The 14,340-nt window shown below is 42.3% G+C and overlaps 1 protein-coding gene across 1 annotated transcript in view; it reads right to left on the bottom strand.

The window, feature by feature from the left end:
- CMTM7 (CKLF like MARVEL transmembrane domain containing 7) overlaps positions 1 to 14,340 on the bottom strand; it is a 32,793-nt gene that overhangs the window by 8,857 nt on the left and 9,596 nt on the right. The window lies entirely within an intron of this gene.

Raw genomic sequence — 14,340 nt, 5'->3', positions numbered from 1 at the left:
GCGGAGAGATCTGAGAGTGTAGTGAATAACCAGAAAGAGATCTCAAATACAGACAGGCTGTAACATTTTCAAAAGGCTCTCAGTGACTGGGGTGCCTAAATCCCATTAGCTTTCACAGGGTTTTAGGCACATAAATGCTTTTGAAAACATTACTCAGGGCCTAAACTATTAAAGGCTGTAAAAACCAAGGCCCTGAGCCAGCAAGTACTCATATGCATATTCTTATTCATGTGATTGCATTCGTTGGGACTTCTCATGTACATAATCTGAGGATCTGCCTCCAATAGGGCCAAACTAAAATCAATTTACCTCTTTTCCACTAGCCAAAGGAAAGAATGTAGGATGCACGTAATATGAAAAAGAATATATAAAAAAGTAGAGGAATTTTATAGTTTGTCCCATCACCTGTGAACTACATATAATTGTCACATTACGATATGAATATCAAGTAGCTTGTACTCACTGTGGTTTAATGTCATGTGCAGACTTACAAAGGACTTGACTTAAAAAAAAAAAAAAAGAGAAAAAAAAAGAGAAGCAGCTTCGGTCATTTGCCTACTTACTTCTATGGCTGCTTCTAGCCAGAGTAGATAAAAATCTATGAGTTAAAAATAAATTTTTAAATATTGATTTTTTTATTTAATTAAATACAGGTTTACTTTTAAAAATACACCTATTTATAATTAAATTTGAAATTGACAACACATGTCAAGGCCTAAACTTATGATCATCTATTAAATTATTTAAAGTAAATATAAAATAACATTAAGCAGTACATGTTTGCTGCCAAGTTTTAAAGAAAATCATGCCAGTGGGCTGGGGGAAGTCACTGGCTAAGCACCTGGAACCAGAGTTTGTTGAAATGCTAAACCAGCTTTTGACAGCAGTAGCCTCTTCTGCAGATGCAGACAGATTTTCTTATTTCAATTTATTCAACTAATTCAGTTCAATGATTAGTCCATTCAAAGTTAAGAAACCAATTGGGAATTGAAGAAGCAGGAGAGCCTGTTTTCCTCTTTCAAATCTATGAATAAAAACTAGAAGTGAGAAGAGGAGATCCACCAGTTCTAAAATCTTGAAGGACATAGTGACCAGAAACAACCAGTTCAATTCACTAACTACAGATAATATTGCCTTTGTTTAATAAACCAGTCAGGTTTAAATGCAAAAAATGTTTTGATAACCTTTTGATCAACTTTTTTCTTCTTATGTATCCAGCACATTTAAGGCAGATTTATTTAATAATAATAAAAAAGTTTAAATGCTTTTTTGTGCATTTCAATTGAATTTGAATTTCCATCCAAACAGAATTTGATATAAATTGCAAGTAAAAAATTAGTCATCTAGTACATAAGAAATGCATCATTCACCATTTTCTAACATAGTAAAAATGTAAAAATTAAGAAGCTGAATAAATGTAAGTTAAGCTCTATTGCTGCTTATATATATTGCTGGTTAGCAAAAAGATACACCAAATTTAGTGTAAAGGCAATATTTAGTTGCAAATCAATATGTTTTAATAGTTTTTAACCAATGACAATCAACCTTTCTTCAGGAAAATACACCTCTACCCCAATATAACGCTGTCCTCGGGAGCCAAAAAATCTTACCGCGTTATAGGTGAAACCGCGTTATATCAAACTTGCTTTGATCCGCTGGAGTGCGCAGCCCCGCTCCCCTGGAGCGCTGCTTTACCGCGTTATATCCGAATTTGTATTATATCGGGTCGCGTTATATCGGGGTAGAGGTGTAACTAAAGTACAAATGCAAAACTCAATTAAAAGCAATTATTTAAGTCAAGACTTTCTACTTGCTGATTTCAATCATGATTGAAATTGGTGATTTCAATTGCTTTGATTTAAATCAACCCACCCTGCTCCTAGCTGAAAACCACCTAGAAATATGTTGTTTTCCAAAGATCAGAAGTGAGTTTAATAAAATTAATATATAAGAATGCACTACTGTTTAAATAAAAAGTATAATAATAGAGGAGTATAAGAACATCTAATATAGATTCACTCACCTAAAGAATTTTTTGTTTTATAATTAAAATTCTCATGAAAAAACAACATACACCTTGAGGTAGCAGTATTAAAAATTTTGATTTTTTTAAATGGCAGTTTTTCATTCTGTTTTCTAAGAACATTTGTTCACCTGACAAATCACAAGCTTGATAGATAAAATAGCCTTAAAAATCCCCAAAGTTCAAAACAGGCTGAATTTATTAAATATTTATACTTAATGCACAAAATTTTGCCCTCACTTGTACCCCCAGCATCCCACTGAGAGCACAATTTAGACCAATCTGTCAAAACAATTCTAACAATGACATACGTCAGCATATTCTTCTTATAAACTTTGTTAGTGTTGAAGAGTTTTCTATTTAACACTACATGTTACTCTTTACACTGTTGCACTGTAATCCTTCACATTTCTGTGGAACGGATCCTTTATCAGAATAATTTAAACATGCTCAAGACAAAACTCATCCACAGAAGACATCTGTATTTTGGAGGGAAGAGGGGGCTAAGACCTCAACTTCTCATCAACTGCAACCAAAATCTACATAAGTTAGAATCTGAAACTAAATTATCCCCTTAGCCATATCTACAGACTGAGGACACACTCACATAAAAGGCTAATATGTATGTATAATACTGCCCTCTACTGAACAGAATGTCAGTCCATCCTATCGTCTAACTCAGTGGTTCTCAACCAGGGGTATGCATACCGTGGGGGTATTCAGAGGTCTTCCAGGAGGTACGTCATCTTATTTGCTTAGTTTTACAATAGGCTCTAGAGCACTGCTCTCTGACCCCCACCCCCACCCCAGAAATCCTTTATTCAAGTGTCAAACAGTACTTTATCCTCAGTCTCCGCCTTATTGTACAAATCAAGAAAGAAGAGCTAAGCGGTATCAACCCCATATTGTCACATCTTTTACTTGGATTGTAAGCTTGTTGGGCAGGGACTGTCTTTTTTGTGCATATACAGCGCCTAGCACAAGAGGGCTGGGGTCTTTAGACACTACCACAATACAAATAATGAGAGGCCCTGGAAGAAATTACTGATTTAGCAGTGCTCTACCCCCATGGAGTAGAGGGTCCAATACAACAATTTTGTCTCCAAAACAGACATAAAAACTGTTGAACAAACAGAAAGAGAAGAATGAGCACTCCGAAGACTAGGACAGCAAAATCCATCTCTGATGTGACTCCACACAGCCCACTTATCCCATAAGTGTAAGGCAGTAGAGAATCAGGCTTTGAACCATCTGCTACAGTTTTCAGAGTGAGTGGACATGGGATTTGAAGACAATCAACTCTTCCCAGTGTCCTCCCAGATTAGAACAGAATATAAGAAACAATTGATGGAAATTCTTTCATTCTGGAGGTGCCCTGCAGCGTCCCTGATAGCTGGGAGGCAGTTGCTGCAGGGCTGGATATATTTCAAAGATTGGTTTTTGTGTGTGTGTTTTTTTTTTTTTTTTTTTTTTGGTGAATATCAGTTTAATGCCAGAAGAGATTTAAACTGGCTTTCTAACAGATTTCCTAATGGGAGATCTGTAAATCACTCTTTCCCTGCCTACTCTACAGGAAGTATAAGGGAAGGGATCAGCCACTCTACGTAAAGCTGTAACTGTATTTGACACAATATGTTAGTGGCTCCAAACAGTGGGTCATGACTCCCAAATGGTGTCACATCAGCAGATGGGGTCGCGGAAATCCCTAGTGTGCAGAGGACATTATTTTGCTCCACAAAGCAAGACCTCGCTGCATGTATGATGTGTGCACGTTCACACTGTGCCGCAAACACCATTTTGAGCGAAGTGGCATCCTTCAATGCTCTCCTGGGGGTGATGCTGCTCCACACCACCCTCAAGAAAGGTCTGTGCCTAACAGGAACCACTGAACCCAATGTTAGGCAAACTGCAAATATGAAATGTAACTCTGGCATGAATCTGTTACATGTGCAGGACAAAATTTATATCTGATTTTTATGCTAGAAACTGAACATCTGTAGATAGTCTTGAATTTCATTAGGAGATCTGGGTTGCTATAGAACAAATCCCAAAGAACAGTAACTTCCCCTGTAGTATTCAGCTGTAAAATTCCTCATTTGGAAAAAAATAAATTAGCTTTTGTTCAGCTAGCAGTCCCATTAAGTATTCTCTTATCGCCTGCTGAAGGACTATAATTCTTTTGACCACAGCGAGAAACAATTTTATAACCCAAGAATAAATCTGTGTAAATGCTTACAATTATCTTTCTTCAGTGTTCTGCTGTATCTGATGTAATAAATAAAGCTATGGCTCAAGTAGTAAAAAACACTGACATTTCACTCTGTTAGAACATCTGGAGGGAATTCAGCTTTCTGCTGACATAGCCACTTGCAGCAATACAAACCTTGCATGGCCTGGGGTCACTAATACTGACAGAGTTCTGCTCTAAAGGTAGGTCCCACACCTAGTTTTTCTGAACTTTAGAAACTGGGTTTCATGAATTAACCATAATGGGTTAGTTCTGTGGTTAAGAGTTCCATTTCTGTCACCATCTCACTTTATGTCAGAAAATGTACTTGACCCCTAATATCTCGCAGATTTAGCCTATTAGTTAGGGTGAAAAATACCTTTGTTGTCATGCCCCATGCAATTTAAAGTACTTGTATATCATCTGCTGGGTGCTGTATTTAGTTGTGAAATTGTCAGTCTACTTTCTATTTAATTATTTTTTTAAAATGTAACTTTACTACTTCTTTCCCTTCCTGGATTCACTCCACTTTTTCCTGCTTTTCTTTCCCAGAATAGATAATGGTGTATCTTTTCCTGTGTTGTCTGTTTCCTCTTCCTCCAACCCATTAAATTCCTCGCTCTCTCTTTCCCTGCCTGGTGTTCTGTACTCCTTCCCTTACATCTGCTGTCTCTCATTTCATCCCTCTCTTTCTAGATATATACCTTTGCGCGCGCGCACACACACACACACACATTTTTAAAAAGAGAAGTATGGTGTGTGTGTGTGTGTGTGTGTGTGTGTGTCTCTCTCTCCCCCCACTCTCCAATCCACCAGTTTAAACACAGGGCTTAGCTGGCTGCTAAAGTTTCTAACCGAGGACTAAACCTACTAGCCAAAGAATGATTTAAAAAGGCATGTGGGGGAGCTTACACTACCTACAGGTTTCACAGTAGAGCAGGCAATCTCCGGGTGAGAAACCAACCTCCCACGAACCAGGACATTACCATCAACAGGCTTGGTGCCTCATGCCGAGATGAAACCTACCTAATAGTGCCTGTGCATTTTCAAACATTATACCCTAATGGTATGTCTACATTACAGCTGTGAGCGTGTCTCCCAGGCCGGGTAGACAGATTTGCACTTGTGCTCTAAAAATAGCAGTGGACATTATGACATGGGTGGCAGCTTGGGCTAGCTGCCCAAGTCCAAGCCCTCCGACTATCCTAAGCTACCACCTGTACTACAATATCTATGCTGCTATTTTTAGCATGTTAGGTCAAGCAAAGCTAACGGGTGAGTTTGCGTCTACCAGGGTTGGGAGGCATGTTCCCAGTTACAGTGTAGACAGACCTTACACAGCAAAGGTGACACTAGTACATTTTAAAGTACACTCTGCTGGAAAGAATGAAAGTATTTGTTTGGATGGCTTCCCAAACCAGAAAAGTGTGCAGGGCTCAAGGCCAAGGATACAAATGTTGGTTGTGAGAGATTGGCTCAGTTATTCTGAACAACAAAGCGATTTCTGTGTGATCAGTATTTCCTTTTACTAACTACACTGTAAAACTGGAAATTTGAGATGTACCAGCTGAGCTTCCATTAGAAAGAAAGTTGAAGAGCCCAACCAATTTAAAACTTCAGGAATTAAGTATGTAATCAGTTGCCTTAGAGTTTATAATTCTATGAAGCAGTAAGTCTTTATCTGCATATCAATCTCTCACCGTTTCATCTAGGCCGATTCCCTTGTTTCCTGCCTGCATTTCTAAAATAAGGAGATCATTAGGTAGTGGATAAGGGATTTGTGTGTCTCACCTCCTTTCCAAAAGTATTTATTGAAGATAAAGGTGTTAGAAACAAAATGAATGGATCTTATTCATATCCTTTAACATTCAGATAAGATGACAATCATACACACTAGAAAGCAGTAATACATCAATTAAAACATCATGTAACTGGAGTACACAGTTTTGTTATTTCCCCATGAGTTTCAAAACACTAAGCTGAATTACATTTAATTTTAAACTATTGTATAAACGTCAAACAAAGAAAAGTCTACCATCACTTCTGTAAACTATGGCATGGTCAGAGTTTGTGCATCTGGAGAGAAACTTCACAGGAAGCCAGGGTTAACGGGGGGGGGGGGGGGGGGGGGGGCCGAAGGGAGAAGTGAACCCTCTGGGGGATTTCTAGTTATTTTACAGGATTCTACTAAAATACAAACAGAATATAAACAAGATAGCTCCTTCTCTATTTTGGCTCCAACCAGCAACCTGCTTTCTCCCCAAAAGTAGTCTAGTCTCCAAGGTCTGTTCTACACTACAGATCTATACTGATAAAACTACGTTGCTCAGGGGTGTGAAAAATCCACATCCCTGAGCACACAGTTATACCAACCTAACCCCCCACACAGACAGTGCTATGTCAGTGGGAGGACTTCTTCTGCTGACTTAACAACCATGTGTCAGGGAGGTGGATTTAGCTGATGGTAGAATTTTCTCCCGTTGGCTTAGAGCATCTTCGTTAAAGCGCTACAGCTGTGCCAATGCAGCATTTTAAGTGTAGAATGGCCCTCAGATTATCTGCCTAAATAGGTATAGCAGAGCCTAATTAACGAGGCCATGTCTATACTAAAGAGTTAAGTCGACACAAGTTACGCCGATGATCATAAATCGCTATAATTACATCGCTTGTGCATATTCACACAATGCTCCTTGTATCGGTGGAGCACATCCACAGTTGGTGCTTTAGCACTGAAAGAGAGAGCAGTGCACTGTGGGTAGCTATCCCACTGAGCAACTCTCCACCTTCTGCAGCTAGGAGTTCTGGGAATGGATCGCGGTGTATCCTGGGTGCGGGCTCATGATGTAGTTTTCTCCATCCCATCATTCCATGGGCTTCTGACTATGCTGTTTCCCGCCATTTTTCAAGAGACCCTATAAACTGTGTGCCTGCCATCTCTGTCTGAAAACATGGATCCTGTTTAGTGCTCTCCAATCTTGCGATAAGCGTTATGAACACAACGCAGCTAATCCTGCAATATTTCATGAGCTGCGAATATGAACAGGAATGCACAGTGCCTGCCCTGCTGTATGCCACGGAAAGAAACAATTCCAATTGCTTTTGGCATTCATGGAGCAGCTGCAGATGGTAAACCACTGGGCTTGGGAAACAAGCACTGAGTGGTGGGATCACATCGTTATGCAGGTGTGGGATGAAGAGCAGTAGATTCAGAACTTTTGGATGCTCAAAGCCACCTTCCTGGAGCTGTGTGTGGAGCTCGCCCCTGCCCTCTGGCACAAGGATGCCAAAATGAGAGCTGCCCTCATGGTGGAGAAGTGAGTAGAGATTGCTTTGTGGAAGCTGGCAACTCCAGACTGCTACCGGTCAGTTTGGAGTTGGGAAGTCCACCGAGGGGATTGCAGACATGCAAGCATGCAGAGCCATTACTCTCGTCCTGGTATGAAGAACTGTGACTCTAGGCAATGTGCGGGGAACAGTAGATAGCTTTGCAGCAAAGGGATTCCATAACTGTGGCAGGGTGATAAATGGCACACATATCCCAATTTTGGCCCCAGACCATCTTGTGACGGAGTACAATGGAAAGCACTACTTCACCATGGTAATGCAGGCACTGGTGGATAAGCTGGGTCATTTTGCATTTGGCAGATTAAAGGGTCGCTGGCACTGCCTTTTTGGCAAGTTAGACCTCAGTGAGGACAATATTCCCATCGTCATAGCAGCCTGCTGTGCTCTGCATAACATTTGTGAAGCCAAAGGGGAAAAGTGTCCATGGGGTGGAGCATTGAGGTAGATCACCTGGTGGCTGATTTTGAGCAGCCAGATACCAGGGCTACTAGAAGGGCTCAACAGGGAGCTATGCAAATCAGGGAGGCTCTAAAGCAGCATTTTGACAATGACCCTCAGTAATATGAGTTTCTGTAATGCATTCTGCCAGGCATTGTTTACTTGCCGCTTTGAATGACCCTTGTAATGCTTGGTGCCTGAGCATTAATTATGGTCTGAAAAAGTGCCAATTGCCACTGTGTATGAATTCCAGCAGCAACCACCTTTTGTAGGACACAAATAAAGCTTCATTTTATTTGAAAGAGTATACTTTTATTATACAGCAATACATAGATTTCCATTTCTTACAGGGGACATGACACTGAGGAGGTTCTCAAAGCTGTGTGTAAGTCCAGCTTTCATTCTGAAACCTGTCCTTAGAGGTGGAGCGTAAGGGATACTGCAACAGGCCGGGAACTTACAAGGAATGTGTGTGAGGAGTTTGAGGAAGGCATGGAATGCAGTTCTGTTTGGGGTGCAAGGGGAGTCGAGCATGCATGCGTTCTGGGACCTTATCACCTCTGTTTGGTCCTCCATTAGCTTTATCATCTGCTCCTGCCCCTCCATCATGAACTGCACCTTTCCTCTCCTGGCTATCCATTTTTAATTTTTCGTTTATTGTCTCTCTCCATGCCCTGTGATCATGATCTGCAGCATCAGTGTGTAGGAGGTGTCATTCAAAGGCACATCTACAGAAGCACAAGAAACAACAAACAGAAGCAGTACTGCAAGTGCACTCACAGCCTTGAATCATAACAGCGAAATACACTTCTTTCTCACTGTCCCATGGCAAGCACACAGCTTGGCAAATGCCCTAAACATGGTGAGTTCGCCCCAGGGCAGGGAAACGGGCAAGATGGGGCAAAGGGTCTGTGTAGTTAACAAAGGGAATTACAACTAGCGCCATGGGGCCCTTTTATAATTTCAAGCACCATTTTCCACAGGCGGGAGTGATCAAAGTTGATATCTCACTCCTGAGGGTAACTGAGGATGCAAGGGTGCATCTCCCATATGCATGCGGCTTCAGAAGTTCCTGCAGCAGAAATTGCTGATTAGTGCAGTAAAACTGCCTACAGTGAGGGAAGAAACAAAGCAGCTCTGCCAAGGAATGGTCAGCAGAGGACTGCAGAATACCTCCAGGAAAGTTTCCTAGTGATCTCTATGGAGGATTTCTGTGAAATCCCAGTTTAACCTGCATTAACCAACTTTTCCACAGGGCCTCCACTGCGTAGCTAATGGGAAGCAAACACAAACAGTGCCAGGCTTATTAATCCTATCCCTTATCCCACTTCTAACATATAACAAAATAAAGGAAAGCTCTACCTCATGGCACTGTGCAGTATCAAATCAAAATGAGTACTTCCCAGAGCTCCCCTCTCCTGTGTCAGGCATCCAAGAGCCGGACTGTTATGACTAGCTAGACCCCTCCGGAGTCAAATAAAAGTCCTGACTTGCCATACTACTGGACAATCCTCTAGCCTGTCCCACATCCTCCTCCAACTCTACTTCCTCATCCACCACTTCATCCTCAGGGTTGACTCCGCAGGCCACTGTCTTCAGCTCCGCCGAAGTATCCACAGGGCTCTTGGCGGTGGAGGTGTTGCCGAGGATGGTGTACAACTCCTTGTCGAAACGGCATGGTTTTGGTGCTGCACCAGAGTGACGGCTGGCCTTCCTTGCCTCAGATATGACTGTCTCAGCTCCTTGATCTTAGCATGGCACTGCTGCATGTCCCTTTTATACCCCTTCTCCAACGTGCCATGAGCAATCTGCCCGTAGGTATCAAGTTCCTACAGCTGGAGCAGAGCTGCAACTGCCACAGCCTCCTCTCCCACTAGACCCAGCAGATCCAACAAATCCAGTGTACCCCTGGTGGCAGCACATTTGGGAGTCAGCATGGTCAGCTGGGAAGATGCAATGTGAGCTGTTCTACATTAGAAAATCTTATCACATATGAATGTGAATGGAAGCACTAGAGTAGAGGTGCTGTGGTAGAGTATGGCAACAACTACAGCAAGTCATGTTGGGTATTCTATCATCTAGTTCTGGTAAGGCCCCATCAGAGGTGTAAGATGGGGACCAAGGTTTAATCACAACTAGATAATGGTGAATAGGATTTGCTTTGATCTACACTGTCCACAGCCATGGTCAGCATCACATCTAACTAGAATGCTCTCAGTCATATTCTGATTTTTTTTTTTTAAACACAGATAAGCTCTCAGTGGATACAGTCTCATCTCGAGTGTGGTGTGTTCACTTTCTCATTTGCCCATCATGTAGCTTAGTGTCTTCAGAAATTTTTCTTTCACACCTAGTGTTACTTTACACTAAATTCCTTTTGGATCATGATTAGACCTGAGGGCTATTTTCAAAAGCGCAGCAGCCATGGAACACAGTAAAGGATGTGTCTGACAGGATGGGTTTTATTTTTAGAAAAGATACACACTGATAAAGAGCGCATTTGCTGAGATCTGATTTCCTAGTCTTTATCTGAAGTGATGAATCTATGGCAGTGATTGATCAATGAAGGGATGCCAAAGAGAGGAGAGTGAATGCACTGCTTCGGGACTGGTTACACAAGAGATAAACACTACCAAGAACCATGCCACCACATCCAGTATTCACAGCAACTTTGCACAGCTTACTTCTATTTTAAAATGGTGATTGTAAAGCTAACTTCCGGTAATTTAAAGGTGTTCAGGAAACCACTATCAATATATCCCACTTCCCCTTCAATCATGCAAAACAAATGGCCCAGGTGATGTATTGACTTTCAAGGCTTGGTTTCCTTTCTTTTTTTTATAAATGCACTCTTTAGCCTTTGTCTGATCATTTCTAATACGGTTTCCTGTACACTAGCATGCAATGAGGCTGCCAATTAGCAGCAATACTGCAGGTGTTATTGGGTGGATCAGCTGCACAATTCCAGCTGGCTCTAATTCACACTACTCTATTTGGGGTATGTAGAGATTACCCACCACACACATTTATAACAGAGAGTAAGAAATGCAACTTTAATTTATTTAAATTTTAACCCTAAAGGTAATTCCAATTATTTAATAGCAGCCTACAAAATGTATTGGAGTCAATACCTCAGCCTTTGCAATAGCATAATTACTAGTCTCCTTTTACAAAAAGTAGATCAGATTTAAGGGGGAAAAAATTAGAAACAGTAAGTGTACAAAACCTCTAGTCTACACAAGGAACAGAGTGGATCAAAACTTTTTTGTCCTGCCATCAAACACTTGATGGTGTGCGACTTGGCTAAGAAATTTAAATGCAAGGGTCCATATGGGGATTCTTGTACAGCAGATACACATGAAAACACTGGTGACTAGGCCAGAGATGAAAAAACCCACAACTTTGGGGAACTGTTTGCTTTTAGTTACTGAATTTGTTATTCCCTCCATAAGCTCTCCTACAGTCTTTGGGTCCCCATCCCTGGCGGTCAATGAAGAGTATAAAGGTGTGCAGGAATGCCTCAACATTAATCCTGGCTGCTGTCATTCAGCAGATGCCATCCAGGTTCCAATCAGCAGGTCTGCTGATGATGTACAAGCTGCAATCTGGCTGCCCATCCCGGACCACAGAGAACATAATGTTAGCTGGCTTTAAAAGGGCCAAGGTTTTGAGCATGGCGAAGGATTTGGCTCTCCCTGTCCAGCGCAGTGGAGTATGAGAGTGGCCGTGCCCAACCTCAAACAGAACTGAAATCAGTTAGCTACTTCAATGTGTATATTTAGTCTCGATCTGAAAATGTAACTGTATTGTTGACAAACCCATTCTCTCTCTCTGTTATTGTCAGGGCTAATGGTTTGTCATGCAGTCATGGGGTGAGGTCACCTGCACTTGTTGGAGTTTTCTTGTTTACTCTATAAACTTGTGACTTTTGCCTCCTCCACCACCCAACTCAGACTCTTTAGATATAGTTTACAATTTCAAACCTCCAATGGCTATTAGTTCTACAGGTAACACTTTCCATGTTTTCTGATATCGGCTAGATCAAAAATGTCTTTTATTCAAAAGTTAATTTAAGTATAAGCATAATGATACATGTAGGTACATAGTCCTTCTGGCAAAACCTATAAACTTATTATTGCCTTGGAGAAAAACTATAGGTGGATATGACAGCAGCATAAGCAACGTTAGAACCATAGTATACACCAAGGATCAAAAGACAGGTTTAATGTCTCAACATTTTGGCACACCTTCAATTCCCCCCACCCCTCTGTAGGAGAACAGAACTACCTGTTGTGTGGCAAAGTCACTTATATTTTGTTGGAAAGAATTAGAAGATTTATTTCAATCACCTCCAAGGCCAAGATTTAAAATGTAGATTGAGTAGCTCGAAACAAGTCATTCAATACAGCAGTGTTTAGTTCTGTATGATTGAGTGATTAGGATTTCCTTTTACTACATGGATGGAAAAGCAATATTTCCTGCTGAGCTTCTTTTGACGGGAAAGGTCTTACTACAGCTTAAGATTTAGAAGCCTAACCAAAATAATACAGGGAGCATCAGAAATGCATGCAAAGCTCATGAGTCTATTTTAGGGTTACCATATTTAAAAAATAAAAAAAGAGGACACTCCACGGGCCCTGGCCCCGCCCCTTTCCCACCTCGCCCCTTCCCCAAAGTCCCCGCCCTAACTCCCCCTCCTCCCTCCCAGCCACGCGAAAAGGGCTGCCCGAGCGCTACCGGCTTCACGGTTTGCCGGGCAACCTCCAGACCCTGCGCCCCCGGCTGGGCGCTTCCCCAGCGCACCTGGAACCCGACAAACCATGAAGCCGGTAGTGCTCGGGCTTCGGGCAGCCCCTATGCCTCCGGACCCTGCGCCCCTGGCCAGGCACTTCCCCTCCTGGGCTCCAGCTGCTCTGCTCCTCCCCTGACTCTTCGGCTCCGTTTAAGAGCCGAGCTGCCCAAGCGCTCTGGCTTCGGGCAGCCCCCTTGCCTCCGGACCCCAGCCGCTGGCCGGGCACTTCCCCTCCCGGGCTCCAGCTGCTCTGCTCCTCCCCTGACTCAGACTTTGGCTCTGTTTAAGAGCCAAGCTGCCCGAGCCAGCGCTACCGGCTTCGGGCAGCCCCCTTGCCTCCAGACCCTGCGCCGCCGGAGCAGAGTAGCTGGAGCCCGGGAAGGGAAGTGCCCGGCCGGCGGCACTACAGCTAATTATTTCAGAAGAGACAAAGAAAGAAATCACATTGGGAACAGAGACAGTAAGGGACTTGAACAATGCTACAGTTAGTGGCAAAGGCAGCAGTAGAATCTAGCTCTCCTAACCTCCCAAATCTGTGCCTTAACCAGAAGGCCCTCCCTTTCTCTCACTTCATGTAGGTGCTTTTCTATCTGTTCTTGCTAACTTTCCCTTTTTGACTTCCCTATATAACCAGAAACAACAATAACAACAACAAAATCATAAGCCATACTGATGGAAAGAAGAAAGATGAACTTAACAGGAGAACCCAAAAGGAATTTTGCAGTCCTCTCTCTTTTGAACTTTTTTTTTTTTTTAAGACAAAAAAGTGCTCAGATACCATGCTCCTAACCACAGTACAGATAACTAAACAAGAAGAGTTTTCTGACATCTCTTTTTATTACGACATAAGTAAACACACACTCTCTCTCTCACACACACACACACACACCCTCTTCTGTGCAGATCAGCCTGCTAGCTTCAGCATCTCCTACCCCCCTTTAAAAGCAAGCAGCTCTGCATAGAAAGCTGTGTGATAGACAATCTGCAAATAAATGGTCATTGGGTTCAGATATAGAAGACTTTCACACTTTATTGACAAAAATATAGACACAAGGTCTCTGTCCAGAGGAGCTTACAATCTAACTTGTTTAATTTTCAATCACTGAAGTTATTTTTATGATTAATATATCTTGAAGCAGGATGGAAATTTCAAATGAGGATTTTCATGATATCTAGCACCCAGAAGCAAAAGGTCTGATCCTGTGTGGTGCTTGATAACGAATGAGGCAGGAGGTGGCAGAAAGAGAAAGAATAGCCTCATGGTTAACACAGTTGGATGCTGCCTGGGGAACTGGATTCTATCCCTCCCTCTGCCATAAAGTTCCTGTGTGATGCTGGGCAAGTTGCTTATGCCAAACTTTTCACAGGTGGTCACTAATTGTGAGTGCCTCATTTTCTGATTGCCTGACTCCAGGGCCAGCCTTAGGCATGGACAAACTGGGCCAAAGCCCCGGGCATCATTATAAATGGGAAGCCTCTGGAGCACGGGTGCCCCTCCCCCTGCTGCTCTGCTAG

Source organism: Trachemys scripta, chromosome 2, assembly GCF_013100865.1.
Source record: "Trachemys scripta elegans isolate TJP31775 chromosome 2, CAS_Tse_1.0, whole genome shotgun sequence".
Classification (NCBI taxonomy): domain Eukaryota; kingdom Metazoa; phylum Chordata; order Testudines; family Emydidae; genus Trachemys; species Trachemys scripta.
Note: the sequence above shows the minus strand (reverse complement) of the source record. Positions and strands in the feature narration are given on the sequence as shown.